Source organism: Panthera onca, chromosome X (genome assembly GCF_046562875.1).
Source record: "Panthera onca isolate mPanOnc1 chromosome X, mPanOnc1 haplotype 2, whole genome shotgun sequence".
NCBI classification, from domain to species: domain Eukaryota; kingdom Metazoa; phylum Chordata; class Mammalia; order Carnivora; family Felidae; genus Panthera; species Panthera onca.
This window is the reverse complement of record NC_138357.1, coordinates 33,234,090-33,255,315: the sequence shown is the minus strand read 5'-3', so window position 1 is coordinate 33,255,315 and position 21,226 is coordinate 33,234,090. Positions and strand designations below refer to the sequence as shown.

General features: G+C 43.7%; 1 non-coding gene across 1 annotated transcript; it reads right to left on the bottom strand.

Moving 5' to 3' along the window:
* Nucleotides 1–1,736: 1,736 nt before the first annotated feature.
* Nucleotides 1,737–1,809, bottom strand: TRNAK-UUU (transfer RNA lysine (anticodon UUU)). Its single transcript has one exon. It is a non-coding gene; the product is annotated as a tRNA-Lys (tRNA).
* Between the last annotated feature and the right edge of the window lie 19,417 nt (nucleotides 1,810–21,226).

Sequence of the window (21,226 nt, the reverse complement as noted above, 5' to 3'; positions counted from 1 at the left end):
CTAGGTGTGCTCTGAAAGCCTCCTTTGATGGATTGGGCTTTCTGCAGCGTGATTGATGGTTCAGACACCATAGCCTGGTGACCCAGAGAAAGACATTCTTTTGTTTTTTTTAAGAGAGAGAGAGCGCGCACGCATGAGTGAGGGGGAGGGGCAGAGGGAGACTCTTGAGCAGGTTCCATGCTCAGCATTGAGCCCGACTCAGGGCTCGATCCCACAACCCTGGGATCATGACTGAACCAAAATCCAGAATTGGACGCTCAACTAACTGACCCACCAGGTGCTCACCAGGGAAAGCGATTTCATGTCTGATTCCAATGCCCTGGTGGCACTTGTGTCTATAGATATAGATATAGATATAGATATAGATATAGATATAGATATAAGTATGTATATGTATATATACGTATGTATATATGTGCACGTGTGTATATATGCGTGTGTATACATGTGTATACATACATGTATATACATGCGTGTATGTACATACGTGTATACATGCATGTATATATACACATATATACATACGTATATATACACACATATATACACACATATATATGTATGTATGTATGCATACATATACACACACACATATATACATACGTATATATACACGCACACATATATACATACGTATATATACACACACATATATACAAACGTGTATATACACACACACATATATACATACGTGTATACACACACATATATACATACGTGTATACACACACATATATACGTACGTATATATACACACACATATATACATACGTATATATACACACACACATATATACATACGTGTATATACACACACACATATACAAACGTGTATATACACACACATATATACATACGTGTATATACACACACATATATATACATACGTATATATACGCACACATATATACAAGCGTGTATATACACACACACATGTATACATATGTGTATATATACACATATATACACATATATATACATATATATACTTATATATATACATACATGCTTGTGTGTACCCGATACAGCGGTAGGCCTTGTACCTGGATTTTTTTTTTTATTTAGTTCTTCAGACATGTCATATGGGTAGATGCTATTAACTTCATTTCATGAAAGAGCGAGCTGTGACTTAGGATTCCTTCACTCCTTCATACATTCATACATTCAGCAAATATGAACCGAGCACTGACCGTGTGCTAGGCACTGCTCTAGGTGCTGGGGAAGAAAACAATGAACTAAACAAAATGGCTTCTCTTGCGGCGCCTATGTTCTAGTGGAGGAATGTGGATCACCAACCAAAGAAATGGATATTTGCAGGTGATGATCAGTGCTAAGGAAAAAAAAAATACAAAAAAAAAAAAGATCGTGTAAGGGGGATAGAGAGGAGGAGCTGTTTTTAGAAAGGGGAATTAGGGGAGACCTCCGATAAAGTGGCATTTTTGCGGAGTCCCTAAGGAGATGAAGGGGGATGAATGTGCCAGAAGAATCTGCCATCTCAGGTCACTCTCAGCGCCACAAGATCCCTCCACCCAAAGTTCCCCTTTGTCCCAAGCTACCCACGTCACAAGAAAGAGACAAAAAGCAATTATTGGAATAAAGGACCACTCACCATAGAGGAAGACGGTTTTCGCAGAGAAACCTTGGAGAGCTTGCTCAGGTGACTAGCCTAGGTCTGTAGATGTGTTCTGTATTTTATGACATATTTGTTGTTGTGGTCGTTGTTGAAGCGAGCTCTCTGCCCAACGTGGGGCTTGAACTCACGACCCTGAGATCAAAGGTCGCACGCTCTACCGACTGAGCCAGCCCGGCGCCCCATTTTAGGACATATTTGTAACTTCGAGTCACCAAAGAACTGAAAGTGTAATTGCTGTCCACCTATAGATTGGGCCATTCTGCCCACTCCCATTCTTGCTTGCAGAATATCGGCATCAAATAGCAGTCTTAATCTGAGCAAGTCTGTAGCCCTTTGTTGTCAGAACACAAGCCATACGTCTATCTGTTCAAAGAGCTTCCCAAGAGAAAAGAACAGAACGTTTGAAGATCTGAGGCAGGAGTACATGGGTGAGTTTGCCTTTTGGGTCAGTGTGGCTGGAGTGGGGGAAGGCAGGCAAGAGCGGTAGGGGACAAGGTCACAGAGGTCCCAGGGTCCAGGTCATGCAAGTCACGTAGCGAGGGAGTGGGCGAATCGGGATTTAACAAAGACCTCTCTGACGCCAAAGTCATCACCTCTGATGGACTTTAGAATATAGAAACTACCAGATGGCATGCCCTCATTCTCCCACTGCCAAAGCTTCCCCTCCAATCCACATCAGTATTTTTTAGAATGAAGAATGGTCTTCCTCCACATAAAGGACAAACTTCTCCAGGAGGGTTCTAGATCCCAGCCTTCTTCTTCTTCTTCTTTTTTTTTGTAATGTTTATGGACTTATTTTGAAAGAGAAAGAGTGGGCGTGAACGGGGGGAGGGGCAGAGAGACAGGGGAGAGAATCCCAAGCAGGCTCCTCGTGGACAGTGTCCCATGCGGGCCTTGATCTCAAGAACCATGAGGTTTGGGGCGCCTGGGTGGCGCAGTCGGTTAAGCGTCCGACTTCAGCCAGGTCACGATCTCGCGGTCCGTGAGTTCGAGCCCCGCGTCAGGCTCTGGGCTGATGGCTCGGAGCCTGGAGCCTGTTTCCGATTCTGTGTCTCCCTCTCTCTCTGCCCCTCCCCCGTTCATGCTCTGTCTCTCTCTGTCCCAAAAATAAATAAAAAAAAAAAAAAAAAAAAAAAAAAACGTTGAAAAAAAAAAAAAAAGAACCATGAGGTCACGACCTGAGCCGAAAATAAGAGTTGGGTGCTTAATCGGCTGAGCCACCCAGACGTCCCCCAGATCCCAGTCTTCTTACTTTTTCAAAGGTATTGTTCCTGCAAGCTGTGCAAATACTACTTTTCTAGGTGATCTCATCAAGTCACTGGTGTTAACCCCCATTTATAAACCACCTCTGTCTCCACCTTGCACTTTCTATCTGAGCTCCATGTTTATTTATGTGTTCTGTTGATCTATTTATTTAAAATAAATTTTTAGGTTTATTTCTTTTGAGAGACAGAGAGAGAGAGCGCACGTGCACGAGTGGGGGAGGGGCAGAGAGAGAGAGGGAGACACAGAAGCCGAAGCAGGCTCCGGGCTCCGAGCTGTCACCACAGAGCCCGACGCGGGGCTTGAACTCACGAAACCCTGAGATCCTGACCTGAGCCACAACCAAGAGTCGCACGTTTAACTAACTGAGCCACCCAGGGGCCCCAAGTTCTCACTGGTTTTGGCTGGTGGTATTTTGCGGGCACGGAACGAGCTGTTCCAAGCTGAGCCAGCTGGTGCCTCTAGTTGGGGGAGCTACGTCTGGCCCCCCGGGATACAGACAGCTTCCTGAGCAGGTGCTCCGTGTGGTGGGATGCTCCCTGTCCGTGGCAGACGAAGAGGGGCATTCAGGTCCACAGCTTAGTGTGGCAGGATCTGGATCTTTCTTGCTGGTGCTGACCTGGTGTCTTTGGGTAGGGAGGGAAATTTCAGGTCATTTCCTGTCTGGGTGCTTGTTGAGGTGAGATCCCCTTTGCCGGCTTCCCAGGGGTCACTCATCATTCCTTTGGCGGGGGGGGAAGGGACCCCACACATTTTGAATTTCCAAATTTCCGTCTCCATTCTGTGCCTCTTCTCTGAGTTCCATACTTGCGTATTCCATCGTTTACTTAACAGGACCATTTTCAGGCCTAACGGATGGCTCACGTCTAGGATATTTTTGATCGTTTCTATCCTCGCCATTTGCTTATTCAATCCTTGTCTTAGCGTGGCTCCCTTGGGAAGCGTTCCTCAGGACCCGGTTGAGCTTAGTGGGTAGGCTATTCACTAGAAAGTGTTATTAGCAGTAACACTTGTGGAAGGGGAAGGAAGGAAGCAGGGCTGGGCACAGGGAGGAGTCGAGGTATGATGCACCCCCAAGGAAGATCCCACGAGCAGCTCGAGAGCAAGAATAAGCCTTAATAATTGTTGCAAATTTGGCCAGGTCAGCTGGGCTCGTATATGCTCCATGAATCGATCCTACCTTGGACTTGTGCCACCTGGGAAGGGGTGTGGCCTGGGCTGAGGCCGCTAGCTTTAGGCCAGCTGCAGCTAAAGGCTGTCTTCAAACAGCACGCCCAGCAGCTGGGGCAACACGCCTTTCACCGAAGTGGGATCCGAGTGGCACGTCGGATCTGCGTACGTAACCACACTCCTGACCCGATGGGCCCTGTTCATCTCAGCCCGGTGGGATCGCATAGACCAGCACAGGGTGAGTGCCACACCCGTCCGAAAACTTCTTCCCTCGGCCGTGTGATGTGCTAGAAGGTTTCCCGGCCCCCGCAGCGCTTCCTGGGCGCCCATCCACAGAGGGCCCACCCTGGCCTCGGCAGAATACCAGCCGAGCGTTTCCCCCGGCCCTACCGGGTACACCAGTTCGCGTGGGTCCCTTCAGGCCACGATTTCCTCCCCAGCCTGCTTGCCAGGTGAGAGAGCTCTCTGCCTGAACCGTGGCGTGCTCGCTGGCCAGGATCTCCCCCACCAGCCACCCCTGCACGAGCGAGGAATTTCTTCCCGGGTCCCCACAGTGTCGCCCTTCAGAGTTACCCCTAGCCCTCTGTGTGTCTCGTCGAGAGCCCTTTAGACGTGGCGACCCTTGTGGAGTTTCTTTGGGGGTGGGCGACCATAACGATGCGTCATGACGATGTGGGTGTTTTCACGTGTGCCTATCGGCCACGGGGACGTAACCTTTTGTGGCTTTTCCGATGCCTTTGCTCAGCTTCCGGGAGCGTTTGCGTTATTGTTGACCTGTGTTGGCTTTTTGACTTGATATGGAATATTGTTGACTTGCGTGGGACTTCACCTAGAATATATACATAGATGCGCGAGGGAGATTTGCTCCTAGACCAGCCTGTTTTCTCTTTTGAGTAACACCACCAGCAGAGAAGCCAATTAGCTTGCTACCCTCTCCAGGCAAAAACTCACTTTAGGTGACTTAAAGGGCGCAGCTGTTCATCATCTGACCGCGAACGAGTCTGGTCTTTCCATGGGAAGCTTCTGACTAGAACCTACAAATGTAAGCACCCGGGCCCCTAGAATTTCCAAACAATGTCGTTTTTTGGTTTTTGGGGTTTTTTTTTTTTTTTTGAGTCGCTCTGTGCCATTTGTCTGCACACATGGTTCTTCCCTCAAGTTACACGTTCACCACCGGACCGCTCGGTATCCCAAGCTTAAGTGCACGTCTGAGAATTCAATTCACAGAAGGAGACAGCCACCCTAAATCCACCCCCCAAACGCATTGCCTGAAATCTTGATCTCCCATGAAAATGCGCTGTCACTTCTCTTCAAACGGCCGATCGTTCCTGGAAGGGGGAAGTGAAGGCAGAAGGTATACATGGGGCACTGCTTTAACCCAGAACCGAGGACAGGGCTGCAGCATTCGCGTCGAGACATTTTAAGGTGTCCAGATGCAAAGAATGATGGGGGCCGGGTCTATCGAACCGGAGTCAGCGTCGGGTTCGTTCACCTTCTATTTAACCCCTCCGGGATGTGCTATCCAAGCAAAGCCCACGCTTCTGCCTCTCTGCGCCCGGGACCCGCGGCACGGACCACTCTCGTGCAAGTGCATTCACAACCTGCCAGGTGGTACACAGTTGGAGTTGAAGCCGAATCCCAACAGCCAAGGTTCTGTAATCCTTGCCCCTCCCTTCATAAAAGGTGTGGCCGCTTGGAGGGGGAAAAGGAAATTTCCAAAAGCCGATTGAATTAATCTGGGATTTGGGTTACCAGAGGATTCGTCAGAGATTCTTCTGAGATCCTTCCCCTCTGCTCCTTATTTACATTGTATGGCTTTTAACAGCGCAGTTGGATTAGAAATGAGTTCTGAATAGCGTCCCTAGGGCTGTCCTTCTTAAAGTGGAGAAGGGCATTGATGGTTTCTTATTGCCTTCCGTGCTAATTTCCTTTTGCTTCTATTTCCTCTTCCAGTGGTGGTCTTTTTCCTGTTCTCTGGGACCGGTTCTGGGTAAAAAAAAATTTTTTTGCATGTTTATTTCTTGAGAGAAAGAGTGTGAGCGGGGGCGGGGCACAGAGAGAGAGGGAGACACAGAATTCGAAGCAGGCTCTGGGCTGTCAGCACAGAGGCCAAAGCAGGGCTCGAACCCACGAACCGTGAGACGGTGACCTGAGCCCAAGTTGGACGCTTAACCGACTGAGCCACCCAGGCCCCACCCCCCACCCCCCACCCCCCCCTTCTGTTTTTTTAAAAATTTCTCTCCATGGGGCACCTGGGTGGCTCAGTTAAATAAGGGTCTGACTCATATTGTCAGCTCAGGTCACGATCTCTCGGTCTGTGGGTTCGAGCCCCGCGTCGGGCTTTGTGCTGATAGCTCGGAGCCCGGAGCCTGCTTCGGATTCTGTGTCTTCCTCTCCCCTTTGTGTCCTATCAAAAATAAACATTAAAAAATTAAAAGAAATAAATGTTAAAGAAAATTTCTCTCCATTTAAGATTCTGTGGCTAATGTCTAGCCCTGGACCATATATCCTTGTAGAACATTCCATTGTGTCTTCAGAGGAACAAGCCTAATGAAAGGTGTGCTACAAACTTGTATACAGGATCTGAGGAGGGGGCTAGATTAACGGAACCATTGGTAATTCCGTAGCAGGGATTTTTGGTTTCTGTGGGTTCCCTACCCACCATGTGCAATTAGAAGGAAAATAAAATCATAAACGGAAGTCCTCTTTTGACACTTTCGTGGTAGGTGAAATCTGTTTCTAGAATTTCTGGCATAATTGTTAATATTGTGGCCCATGTATGAGCAATTCATAATTCTGAGCAAGCATGGCCTGGTTCATCTGGGGACAGGGATAGATTTCTGTACTAGAAGGTGTTGTGAAAATTCAGCTCTTACAGGGGCGCCTGGGTGGCTCAGTGGGTTAAGTGTCTGACTCTTGGTTTCGGCTCGGGTCATGACCTCACCATTCGTGAGTTCGAACCCCACCCCCCCCCATCGGGCTCTGTGCTGACGTTCGGAGCCTGCTTGGGATTCTCTCCTTCCCTCTCTTTCTGCCCCTCTCCTCCTCTCTTTCTTTCTCTCTCTCTCAAAAGAAATGGAAACACTAAAAATAATTTAAAATCAAAGGACTACAGTAGCAACTTCCCAGTCAATATAGGAATGGTTTCTATAGCGGATCAGGGGTTCTTGATATTTGGTAATGAGTCAGAGGATTGGATGTGTACAAAATCCCAGGTGCTTCTCATGTGCAAATCGAATTACAAAACCCTGAACCCCAAGAGTATATGCTGCTGGTGTCTGACAGAATGGTAAAGTACATGAGGTTTCCTGTTTTTTTGTTTAGTGAGGTATAATTTCCATACAATAAAGCGCACTGATTTTAAGTTTGCGCCTCAATTAATTTTGACAAATTTGATAACCTGTGTGATCGCCCTCCCTCAAACTCTGATTTCTCTCACCATAAATTTGATTTGCTTTTCTTTTTTTTTTAACATCTCCTATAAATGTGATCATACAGTCTGTACTCTTTGTTTTTGTTTGTTTTTTAATTTATTTTTGAGACCAGAGACAGAGCATGAGCAGGGGAGGGGCAGAGAGAGGGGGAGACACAGAATCCGAAGCGGGCTCCAGGCTCCTAGCTGTCGGCACAGAGCCCGACGCGGGGCTCGAACTCACGGAGCATGAGATCATGACCCGAGCCGAAGTCGGACGCTCGACCGACTGAGCCACCCAGGTGCCCCCCCCCCCCAGGCTGTACTCTTTTGAAAGGATCGGTCCCTCAGCAAAATACTGCTGCAATGTACCCATGTTTTGTAGGTAAACATTTTTCCTTTCTCTGTACTATCCCATTGTGGGAATATGCCATAATCTGTCCATATTTCTGTTCACAGACAGTCGGGTTGTTTCCACTTTTGACTGTTTTCACTCAAGTGGCCCTGAACAGTCTTGCACAAGTATTTTGGTGGAGGAACGTCTTCATTCCTGTTGGGTGAATCCCTAAAACGTGGGAGGGTCTGTGCTTAACTTTATGAGAAACCGCCAAACAGTTGTTCGGTGTAATCGTATCGTTTTCCGTTCCCTGCAGTGATGTACGAGAGGGTTCTGGTTGCCCAACAACCTTGCCGGCATTTGCTATTAGAGACCTAGTTTACGTTTCAGCCGTTCTAGTAGGTATGAAGTACAGTCAGGTCATAGTTTTAATTTCCATTTTCCTTATGGCTGATGCTATTGAACACTTGCGTTTTTTTCTTCTTCTTCCGGGTTTCTTGAGATATTATTGTCATGTATGTGAGCTTAAGGCATAAACTGTGATAATTGGATAGATAGCAAAGTGATTGCCACAATAAGGTTGGTTAATGCTTTCATCCCCTGTCACAATTACCACTCTGTGTGTTGTGGTTGGGGGTGAGGATGGGGAGGGTGATAATATTTCAGATTTATTCTCTTAACAACTTTCAAGCCTTGTTAATTACAGTCGCCATGCTTTACATTCCAGGCCCTAGAGCTCCTTCACCTCCGGGGCACCTGGGTGGCTCAGGTCAGGATCTCAGGGTCGTGGGATCGAGCCCCTAGTCGAGGTCCACGTCGGGCATGGAGCCTAAGATTCTCTCTCTCTCTCCCTCTGCCCCTCTCCCCCACTCACTCTCACGCACTCTCTCTCTCAAACAAAAAATTAAATAAATAAAAAGAACTCAACTCAGAGGTGCAAATCTGTCCCCTTTGAGCAATAATCTCCTCGTTTTCTCTACCCCTAGCCCCTGGTAACCATCATTCTACACTGTTTCTATGAGTTTGGCTGCTGTAGATTCTGTGTGTAAAGGAGGACATACAACAATTATCTTTTTCTGCCACTTCTAATGCTCTTGTGGTCCATCCGCGTTGTAGCGAAAGGCAGCATTTCCTTCTTTTTATGGCTGAGTGATATTCCGTTGTGCATATATCCACCATATTTTCTTTATCAGTTCATCTGTTAAAAAAAAAATTTTTTTTTTTTTTACCGTTTATTTATTTTTGAGACAGAGAGAGACCGAGCATGAACGGGGGAGGGTCAGAGAGAGGGAGACACAGCATGTGAAACAGGCTCCAGGCTCTGAGCGGTCAGCACAGAGCCCGACGCGGGGCTCGAACTCACGGACCGCGAGATCGTGACCTGAGCCAAAGCCGGACGCTCAACCGACTGAGCCACCCAGGCGCCCCATCAGTTCATCTGTTGATGGACACGTAGGTTGTTTCCATGCCTTCGCTATTGTGAATAATGTTGCAATGAATGTGGAGGTGCGGATAACTCTTCTGGATGGCGTTTTCGTTTCCTTCGGATAGGTACCGAGGGGTGTGATTACTGGACCCTGTGGTAGCCCTCTTTTTACTTTTCTGAAGACGCTTCATCCTGTTTTCCACAGTGATTGTAGCCATTTACATTTCTGCCGACCAGGCACAGGGTCCCTTCCTCCACACCCTCGACAACACTTGTCTCTTTTTGCTAACGGCCATCCTAACGGGGGGTTAGAGTGGCGACGAGTGATGTACCTGAAGACTGGCGAAACCAATCTTCCACAGCGAAAGCCATAAAGGAGGCCACGCTGAGAAGAGTAGAAGGGACGGTCACTTGGTTGCGGACCAAACTGCCAGCATGGCAGGTGACCCCTAAGTAGGAGGAAAATCCCAGGCTTAACGGAGCCACTTGGGAAGACTGGCAGTTTTGTACAAAACTAAGCCTACTCTGAACCATTTGATCCAACAAGAACGCTCCTTGGTATTTACCCAAAGGAGCTGAGAACGTGTGTACATGCAAAACCCTGTGCGTGGAGGTTTATAGCAGCTTTACGTATCACAACCAAAAACTGGAAGCAACCAAGATGTTCTTCGGTAGACGAATGGATAAATCACCTTCAGACGACGGACTGTGATTGAGCTCTAAAAAGAAATGAGCCTTCAAGCCATGAACAAACACAGGGGAGCCTTAAATGCCTATTGCTAAGTGAAAGAAGCCAATCTGAAAAGACTACATACTCTACGGTTTGAGGTATATGATCTGGAAAGGTCAAAACTATGTACGCTGTAAAATGATGGGCGGTTGCCAGGGGTGGGGTGTGGGGGAGGCACGAGTAGTTGGAGCACAGAGTATTTTGAGGGCAGTGAAAATACCCTGTAGAACACTACAGCAGTGGATACGTGTCATGATATATTTGTCCAAAGCCATAAAACATGCAACACCAAGAGCAAAGCATAGACTTGGGGTAACTCTGATGTGCTAATGTAGGTTTATCCGTTGTAACAAATACACTTAGAATGTTGATACTGGGGAAGGCTATGCATGTGTAGAGGCCGGGGATATATGTAACCTCTCTGTTACCCTTAGTTTTGCTGTGAACCTAAAACTTCACGAAATAAATGTTTTTCTTTCTTTTTTTTTTAATCTAAATTCAAGTGAGTTAACATACAGTGTAGGCTTGGCTTCGAGAGTAGAACCCAGTGATTCATCACTTACATATAACACCCAGCGCTCATCCCAACAAGTGTCCTGCTTAATGCCCGTCACCCATTTAACCCACGCCCCACCCCCACCCCCACCAGCAACCCTCAGTTTGTTCTCTGTATTTAAGAGTCTCTTCTGGTTTGCCTCCCTCTGTGTTTTTATCTTATTTTTCCTTCCCTTCCCCTACGTTCACCTGTTGTGTTTCTCAAATTCCACATATGAGTGAAATCCTGTATCTGTCTCTGACGGACGTATTTTGCTTCGCATGATACCAAATTAAACGTTTGTTAAAAACGTCTAGGTGTGAATATTTTAGGTCATATGAGGAATGTATGTTTGAAAAGAAATGCCAATTGGGCCTCCTGGGTGGCTTAGTCAGTTAAGCGTCCGTCTTTGGCTCAGGTCATGATCTCACAGTTCGTGAGTTCGAGCCCCGCGTCGGGCTCTGTGCTGACAGCTCAGGGCCTGGAGCCTGCTTCGGATTCTGTGTCTCCCCCTCTCTCTTCCCCCCACCCCCCCCACCGGCCATGCTCATGCTCATGCTCTGTCTCTCAGTAATAAATAAACGTTAAAAAAATTTTTTTAAAAAGAAAAGAAATGCCAATCATTAACAGTATCATACAATTTTCCATCCCTGTCTCCAGTATATGAGAGTTCCGGTTTTACACATAGCCTCCAATAACTGGGTTGTCAGGTTTTATTTTTATTTTATGAATTAGACTGATATCTTATTGAGTCTTTAGTATGCGTTTCTTTTACGATTAATGGTATTGGACATCTTTTTCATTTTTTTCCCCATTCATGTATAGTCTTGTGTAAAGCCTTCAAGCATTTTGCCCAGGTTGAATTGGTTTGCTGTCTTATTTACGTGGAAGAATTTTTATATATTCTGTATGCAAGTCTTGTGTCATGTGTAAATAATGTGAATATCGTCTTCCAGTCTGAGGCTTCGCTGTTTATTTTCCTAAGGATGTTATTCAAAGAACAATAGGTTTTAATTTTCATGAAGCCTGGGTTTTTCAATTTTCTTTGTGATTCATTCTTTTTTGGTGCTATCTAAAAAATCTGCCTCCTAGAAGATGGAAAGGATTTTCTCCTCTGTTATCTTCTAGACGTTTTATGATTGTAGCTTTCCCATTTAAGACCATGATCTATTCGGAGTCTTTTATTTTGTTTTTGTTGCCCGGTAAGAATTGAGGTACCTTTTTTCCCCGTATGTATATTCAGCTATTTTAGCTCTGTTTTGAAAATTCTGTCCTTTTCCCAGTGAGTACCTTTAGTGCCTTTAAAGAAAGTTAGTTGAGGGGCACCTGGGTGGCTCGGTCAGTTGAGTGTTGGACTTCACCTCAGGTCATGGTGTCACAGTTTGTGGGTTCGAGTCCCGCACCAGGCTCACGCTGACCATGCAGAGTCTGCTTGGGCTTTGCTCTCTCTCCCTCTCTCTCTGCGCTCCCCCCCCCCCCCAAATAAATACATCTTAAAAAATTTTTTTTTAATATTTATTGATTTTTGAGACAGAACATGAATGGCGGAGGGGCAGAGAGAGAGGGAGACGCAGAATCCGAAGCAGGTTCCAGGCTCCGAGCTGTCAGCACAGAGCCCGACGCCGGGCTCGAACTCACAGACTGTGAGATCGTGACCTGAGCCGAAGTTGGACGCTTAACTGACTGAGCCACCCAGGCGCCCCTGGAAATACATCTTTAAAAAAGTTATTTTGTAGTCTTTTAAAAGACGTGGTTATTCAAGTTGGTTTTACATTTTCATGTCAATTTTAAAAGCTTGGTAATTTTTATTAAAAAGCCCACTGGGATTCTGATTGAGATTGCACTAGATCTCAGTTTTGGAAGAATGCACATGTTAAACATGGTGACTTTCTGATCCAATCAATAGTACATTTCTCCATTAATTTGGGAATTCCTAAGTTTTTCCCATAATATTTGTAATTTGCTATGTACAGGCCTTCAGTATACAGATGTTTTATTAAAGCTAGCTCTATTTTGTGTTCAGAAATATTGTGCTACTATGAAATGCCCGAAAAGTTTGTCAGATTTATTTCTAAATATTTCATGTTCTTTGATTCTTATATAGATAGGGTTTTGTTTGCATTTCATTTCCCAAATGTTTGTTGATAGAATCAAGGCCTACAGCTGATTTTTTTTTTTTAAAACACTGGCCTAGTATCTTACAACCTTAGTAATTTCACTTATAGAATACAAATATCAGAATTAATATTAAGATTTTCTTTTTTTTTTTTTTTAACGTTTATTTATTTTTGAGACAGAGAGAGACAGAGCATGAACGGGGGAGGGTCAGAGAGAGGGAGACACAGAATCCGAAACAGGCTCCAGGCTCTGAGCTGTCAGCACAGAGCCCGACGCGGGGCTCAAACTCACGGACCGCGAGATCATGACCTGAGCCGAAGCCGGCCGCTTAACCGACTGAGCCACCCAGGCGCCCCAAGATTTTCTAATTAAACAAGAATCTCACCCGTGAGGAAAGGCAGACTTAAATTTTACATTTGTTTTTTTATTTATCTCGCCTTATTGTACTAGTTAGTATATTCAGTACAGTGCTGAATACGAATGGTGAAAGTAAATATCCTCACCTTAGTCTCGATCTAAAGGCAAAAGTGTTTGACATTTCACCATAAAATACGATGGATGCTGTTTGCTCATTTTTCTTTCATCTTTGTCCGCTTGAGGAATTTCCCTTGTTACTTTTTTAAAGGAATTTACATTGTTTTAACATCTTGCTGATTTTTTTTTTAAAAAAGCAAAAAACAGGAACGAGTGCCAAATTCTGTCAAATGCTTTTTTCTGCACTTGAGAGAATCATAGGTTTTCTTTTCATGTTTTTACTTTATGTGGTATATACATAAATTGATAATCAACGATTAAACAAATGATGCATTCTCGGGATAAATTGCACTTGTCTTGATGCACGAAACATTTTTATTTGCTGGACTCTACTTGCTAATGCTAAGAACTTTTACATTTATTTTCATGAGAGGCGCTGTTCTGTAGTTTTCTTGTAATGTTTTTGTCAGGTTTTAGGATTAGGGTAATGTTGACCTCACAAAGTGCTTTGCGATGTGTTCTCTCTTCCTCTGTTTTTCTGAACAGCTTTATGCAAGATTGATGTTATTTGTTCCTTAACTGTTGAATACGACTCGCTGGGGAAACTGGGTTTAGATATTTTTGAAGGTTTTTATTAATTATAGTCACTTCATATAATTTTAGTGAAATTTTCTATTGTGTGTCTGTCTTGTTAAGAAATTTTTTATAATTTTAATTCCAGTGTCAGGTGTACAATATAGTGATTCAACACTTCCCTGTATTAGTGCAATCAAGATAAGGGTACTCTAGGGGTGCCTGGGTGACTCAGTTCGTTGAGTGAACGACTTCGCCTCAGGGCATGATCTCATGGTTTGTGAGTTCGAGCCCCGCGTAGGGCTCTGTGCCGACAGCTCAGAGCCCAGAGCCTGCTTCCGATTCTGTGTCTCCCTCTCTCTCTCTGCCCCTCCCCCACTTACGCTCTGTCTCTGTCTCAGAAATAAATATTAAAAAAAAAATTAAAAAAAAAAAAAGGTAACTGGACTCTAATCCCCTTCACCCACTTACCCACCCCCGACCCCTCGTAACCATCTGTTCTCTATAGTTAAGAGTCTGTGTGTGTGTGTGTGTGTGTGTGTGTGTGTGTGTGTGTTTTATCTCTGTTTTGTTTCTTAAATTCCACACATGAGTGAAATCCTATGGCATCTTTTTCTGACTGCTCATTTCAGTTAGCATCATACCCACCCTTATTTTTCCGTAATGCTTTGCAAGCAATTTGACCATTCATCCCAGATGTTGAAGTTATCGGCCTAAAGTTTTTCCCAATAATACCCTTTTAATGTCTGTAGAATCTGTGATGATATTCCGTCTTTTAATTCTAATAGTAATATAATTTGTTTCTGGTATTCTGGTTGTCTTACTAGGGGGTTATCAGTTTTTTTAAGTTCTTCAAAGAACTTTTTCTCTCTGATTATTCTTTTTTTTTTTTTTTTGAGAGAGAGAGAGAGAGAGAGAAAGTGAGCACACAGGTGAGAGGCAGAGAGAGAATCCCAGAAGGGCAGAGAGAGAGAGAGTGGGGGGCGGGGGGAGAGAGGTACATTCATCCAAAGTAGGGCTCATGTTTGACCTGAAGTGAGGCTCGAGCCCACCCAATGTGAGGCTCAAACTCATGAACTGTGAGACCGTGACCTGAGCCAATGTCAGATGCTTAACAACTGAGCCACCCAGGCACCTACTCTTCTTTCTATTTAATTTTGCACTTTTCCTAAAAAATTTCCTTCCCTTCTTAAAATTTTCCCCTCCCGTTTATTTCATTGATAATTAACTTTTTATATCCTTAAGGCAAAAACATATATAATTGATTTTAAACCTTTTCTACTAATATAGGCATTTAATGTTACACATTTTCCTCTAATATATTATTTTCATTATCTTTCAGCCAAAGTATTTTTTATTTTTTCTTCTTCTTTGATCTGTAGGTTATTTTAGATGCGATATTTAATTTCCAAACATTTGGAAATTTTCTAGACATTTTATTAACATCTAACTGAATTCCGTTGGTATCAGATAATATGCTTTACCCCCTGAGCCACCCAGGTGCCCCTGGGATCAGATAATATGCTTTATAAGATTTTAATTTGTAACAGTTTATAATTCTAACAATTTAATTTATAACCTTTTACTGAGCTATATTCTATCAGTTAGTATTTGGTCGATCTTGGTGAAAATACTATGTGAAGTTAAAGTTGTTTTCTGATGTTCCTGAGTGTCTTGTCCTATAAATATCATTTAGGTCCTATTCTTCCATTGTTCTGATTTTTTGTGTTGTAGTAGTTTCTTTTCAACTTTTACCAGTTACTGAGTAAGGCATGCAAAATCTCCAAGCGCTACTGTAGATATCTCAGTTTCTCCTTTTAATTCTGCCTGTTTTTCATGTATTTTGTAAATCTGTTATTAGCAGCATACACATTCAGGATTATTACGCATTTACCTTGAAGTGTTTATCACTTGCAACGTTCCTATTTCGCTCTCGTGCTAATCCTTGCTTCATAATCTGCTTTGTCTGATAAATGTCGACACTTCTTTTGCAGTGTTTTGCTTCGGTCTATTTGCGTCTTTATATTTAAAGTGCAACACCTGCAGACAGTGTATATTTCGACCTCATTTTTATCCCGTTCGAGAATAAGTGATTCTCCCTTCCATGTATATTTAATGTATTTAATGATACAGTTCGTTTTAATTCCGTCATTTGCTGGTTGTGTTTTAGCTTCATGTGTTTTTTGTTCACCCGTTCCCCTTTTCCTGCTTTTTTTTGGGTTAATCAAAGAATTTATAGTGTTCTATTTAATTTTCTTTATTGTCTTTGTAACGGTCTGCTTGGACTGGACCTCTCTGTGTTAAGGTTGAAATCATATGTTAAGAGAGAGCCTAGGGTGAATGTGGTGCTCATCTTATCTGTTGCTGTTCGTTCGTTCGTTCGTTCGTTCGTTTATAAGTGTGTGAGCGGGGAGGAGCAGAGAGAGAGAAAGAGAGCATCCCAAGTGGGCTCCACACTGTCAGCGCAGAGTCTGAAGCGGGGCTCAATCTCACAAACTGTGAGATCGTGACCTGAGCTGAAATCCAGAATCAGGTGCTTAACCGACCGAGGCACGCGGGTGCACCTGTTGCCATTCTTTAGGTGTTGTGTTCTGTGTTGCCCTTTGTCCAGTGCCTGAAAACGATTGCTTCCTATACTTTGTTCAGTTTTGTAACTGTTTACACTGGGAGGGCAAGTCTGGTACCACTTAACGTCAGCATAGCTGGAAATGGAATTTTGAGGTTTGCCTTTTAGATTCTCCTAGTTTTCTTTCTTCGTTCTTTTTCTACCTCATGCCCCTCTCTCTCCTTTCCCCGTCCCTGTCCCCTCAGATATCCTGATTCTAGCATCTTACTCTCGGAAACTGTGAATAAGTGACTTTCTTAAGGTTTTATTTGATAGAAGCTGAGGGTATGATATTTTCCCCGAGTCCTTTTCATGATCATTGAGATTTTAGAAGACTCTGTGGCCTCTACGATTCATAGGACTTCATCTCTGGTAGTGGAATGCATACGAGTAAGCAATATATATCGGATATCACTGGCTATCTCGTATAGGATAGTCACGATTTCGATAATATCCATCAGAATGCTAACCCATATATTTCTGTCCACTTCCCCTACGTTTATAACCAAGACTGTAGGAAGGAGAACGGAATTTGATGGTTAAATGAACACCTTGAACCGTCAGCACAGATCCTTTGTGGTGTTGGCCAAAAGAGGAAAGTCGGGGAAAATATAAAGTGAGAGTTGTAGGAGCTGGGGACTTTAGCCTAAGAACCGAACTCGAGAGACAAAGCGGATGGAGGCAAGGCATCTGGAAACACAGCTCTCACATTCGTAGCTGACATTTTCTAGTCTTCATGACCTATTCCTGGACTGGTCAGAATCTTCCTGTGTTTGTTTCTGATCACCTCTTCTCTGTGCTTCTGCTGTCTTGGAAACTTTACTGTTTCATAATGCATGTCGATGGGTACAGCACTTCTATTCCTATGTTGGCATTCCATAGATTTACCGGTCAGTGAATTTTGTCTGCCAGAAATTGAATTGGATATTCCCCGAGGCAATTCTACCATACTGGGACTTTTCACTTATTGTGACCGTTTAGAACTTCCTTTACAAATAACTGACTTAATAAGTACATTATCAAACATTTTGTATCTACTTACGGAGGACTTAGGGTAAGCCAATAGGAACACTACATCGTGAATCGAAACAACGTTTGGGAAGTCACCTTATATAGAAACTAAGCTGGACGGTCCTTAAGATCTGTGCCAGCTAGAAGACCCTATTTGCAGGTAAGATTCCTTTGTTTATTTCTTCTCCCTCTTCTCATTTTGGGAGATGAAGAATGCATTTTTCTTGTATGACTCCTTGGTATTACTTATACATGAGAACAGAATATGTCCCAGTGACCAAACTGGTAAGCCCCACACAAACTTGCTGCCTATCCTCTGCCTTAATCATTTTTTATAGTTTTTTTTTTTTTAAGTTTATTTTGAGAGAGAGCATGGGGGAGAGGCAGAGAGAGAGGGAGAGAGCGAGAATCCCAAGCAGGCTTCACACCGGCAGCTCAGAGCCCGACGTGGGGCTTGAAACCATGAAATGTGAGATCGTGACCTGAGCCGAAGTCAAGAGCTGGACGCTCAATGGACTGAGCCACCCAGGAGCCCCTCCTCTGCCTTAATCGTTTTGTTTCCCATACCCCCAGTGTCCTGTAGCATCTTTCCAGATGATTCTGCTACAATTGACCACCATACAAACAAGAGAATGAAAACAGTTCTATGTTAAACTGGAATGGTTTCTTCTATGGTCTTCCTAGGTCAGACTTCAGCCTCATTAAAAATAAATTGGAGCGGGGCGCCTGGGTGGCGCAGTCGGTTAAGCGTCCGACTTCAGCCAGGTCACGATCTCGCGGTCTGTGAGTTCGAGCCCCGCGTCAGGCTCTGGGCTGATGGCTCGGAGCCTGGAGCCTGTTTCCGATTCTGTGTCTCCCTCTCTCTCTGCCCCTCCCCCGTTCATGCTCTGTCTCTCTCTGTCCCAAAAAAAAAAAAAAGTAAAAAAAAAAAAAAATAAAAAAAAAAAAAAATAAATTGGAGCTTGAAGCGTATCTTGGAGAGTCAGAACTTGAATGTTTGTATGTCAATGATTTCAAGTAGCTTGGTTACCGAGTCAATCTCCAGTCTTAAGAAAGCAACCCTCAGAGATAGCAGTCCTCTCAAAGGAGATTGAGTTGCCGATGCAGTATAAAGAAAAAGTTTATTACCCTCTCCCTAAAAGCCAAAAGAACTCTGCTTCAGTCCGAAAATGGCAGACTTTGTCCCTCACTAAGCAAAAGGGAATAAGTACACCATATAGGCAAATGGAGTTTGGGTGTGTGTTTCCCAAGTAGAAGAAAGAAACTTATGTAACCATGCTGATGTTGATGGGTGTGCCTTAAAAGAAAGATTTTTTTTTAATTTTTTTTTAACGTTTATTCATTTTTGAGAGACAGAGAGAGACAGAGTATGAGCGGGGAAGGGGCAGAGAGAGAGGGAGACACAGAACCCGAAGCAGGCTCCAGGCTCCGAGCTGTCGGCACAGAGCCCGACGCGGGGCTCGATCTCACGAACTGCGAGATCGTGACCTGAGCCGAGGTCGGCCGCTCAACCGACTGGGCCACCCAGGCGCCCCAAAAGAAAGATTGTGACATGAGTGCCAGGGACTTAAGTTTTTCCGAGGTCCTAGGTAAATTATTACGGTTACCTGACATTTAGATTGGCTTCACCTTTCAGCAAACCCAATTCTACTTTAAGTTCTTAAAAACAAAATGATGGTGAGCTTGATAAAGTAAGGCCCTATTCAGCACATGCCAAGAGATACTGTCTATTCTATCAAAAATTCAGCTCCTAATCTGGTTGGTTTGATTGTAAATGTCCCTATTGGGATGAGTATTGGACTGATTATTTTAGCAAAGCCTCCATTGTGGCAGTGTAGACAGGAGAGGGAGATTTTTAGGTCAACTTGATAACACAGAAGCTGAAAGCTGGCAGGGATCTTAGCCATGTGTTTGTACACCTTTGCTTACATAGGAAAGAAGTTAGGCCCTTAAACCTAGTTAAGTAATATTCTAAATAGTTACGGTGGAGGAAGAGCTCTTTGGGTACAATCTAATTATAATCACTAATAATTTGGGACGTTTAATCTGTAATGTTTACTATTTGAGATTTAATCCGTGATCTACTGTGTCATTAAGGCCTTGTACGTGTGTATCATTTAATCCTAAAATCCACCATTTGAGTTAGAAACTATCATCGTCCCTGTGTAAGGGCCACAGAAACCGACGCATAGCTAGGCTAACTGCCTTGCTCAATGTTACAGAGTTAGTAAATGGGGGAGTTGGGATTCAAATCCTGACGGTCTGATGAGATTTAACTAGTCTCTTATACAGCCTCCCAATTATTAGCAAAGGCTACACTCTTGAATTTGTAGACAGCAATCAAACTGTAAACCATTGGGGGGGTCTCTTCCCTTAGAAAGGTACCATTGGCAGCAGCGAACTATTACGTTAGGTCTCTTGTTTCTAGGGTAGAAAAATGTTACTTTAGTTATCAGGATTTATCTTAGCATAAATTATTGTTACTAGGAATCTATTTCATACAGAATCTGCCTTTGTTCGTGAGGTGTTTTACAATTAAATTAAAATTACAAAGCCCTAACACAGTGCCTGGTTTATTGTAAGTGCCTAAAACTGTTACTTATTAATGGTATATTATTATTATTATTATTATTATTATTATTATTGTATATAGCTATTCAGTAATTAATTTGCTATGCCCATTCATTATTGATCCAGGCTTTTCTTTACCAGGGCTGAAGCTATACCTCTCTTAGCAGTTATCATGCTGTATTGTAAGTGCATGTCTATTTGGCTTTTTTCCCGACTAGATCATAAACTGTGTAAGAGGAGGCACTGTGTGTTATTCGTATGGCTTTTCCAGTTCCTAGGACAGTAATGCACTAAGTAAAAAGTTTTGAAATGAATCGAATTAGAATGAACTGAAAGCTCAGTTCCATTTAACAGATGGGAAGTTCAGGAGGTCCATTTAACAGATGTAGAGGAAAGAATCCAGAGAAAACGACTTCCTCTTTTCATATAACCGGTCCAGAAAGAGCTCTGTAATGATTGAGTTTATTGGGTTCCACATTTACCGATCTCCAGGGTAAGACCCTGTTCTTCATCAACATGAGCTAAGTTGCTGGGACAAATGTAGTAGTCAGCTGGCAGAATTCTGAAACCTGTCGTTTCATGCAGATAAATTCTTTAGTCCTAAGACTCCTTCCTGACCGTTTGACAAGGTAAATCAGCCAGACTATGTAGAACAGATATTCCCTTACACCGAGTAATATCCAACCACACGGTCTCAGTCTAAACAAGAAAACCAATAAAATTGGTTTAATAACGGCCCAACTTCAGCTCAGGTCATGATCTTGCCGTCTGTGAGTTCGAGCCCCGTGTCGGGCTCTGGGCTGACCGCTCAGACCCCGGAGCCTGCTTCTGATTCTGTGTCTCCCTCTGTCTCTGTCCGTCCCCTGCTCGTGCTCTGTCTCTCCCTCTCAAAAATAAATACACATTTTAAAAAAATGGTTGAATAAGACAGTAAGCTGAAAACCCGATTTTCTGGATAATAGCTCGTATTTGGCAAAATCAAGAAACAACTCCTTTTTCTCCATCTCATTGTAGTATATTCCAGTGTGATCATTAAGATCCTGTTACTTAGAAAACCGAGAGTGGTTAGAGAGGATCGGACTGAATTGATAAAATGATAATTACCTCTCTGTGTTGTGCCGTTTGCATTCGATTCGGAACATAATTTTCTCGCAAGACGAGGAAATTAGAAAAGGCACGGAATCCTAATTGGAAATAGATGTCGGGACGTTTGTTGGGCATTTCCCACAGAAGTCACATGAGAGCCAGTTTTAGAAAAGTGGGGTTCTAATGAAGCATGCTGAATCCTTAAACTTCATGCTTCAGGTTGAGGAAACCATCATAAAAGCACTCCCAGCTGTCCGTCCCTAGTAGCCACGATCACTCTGA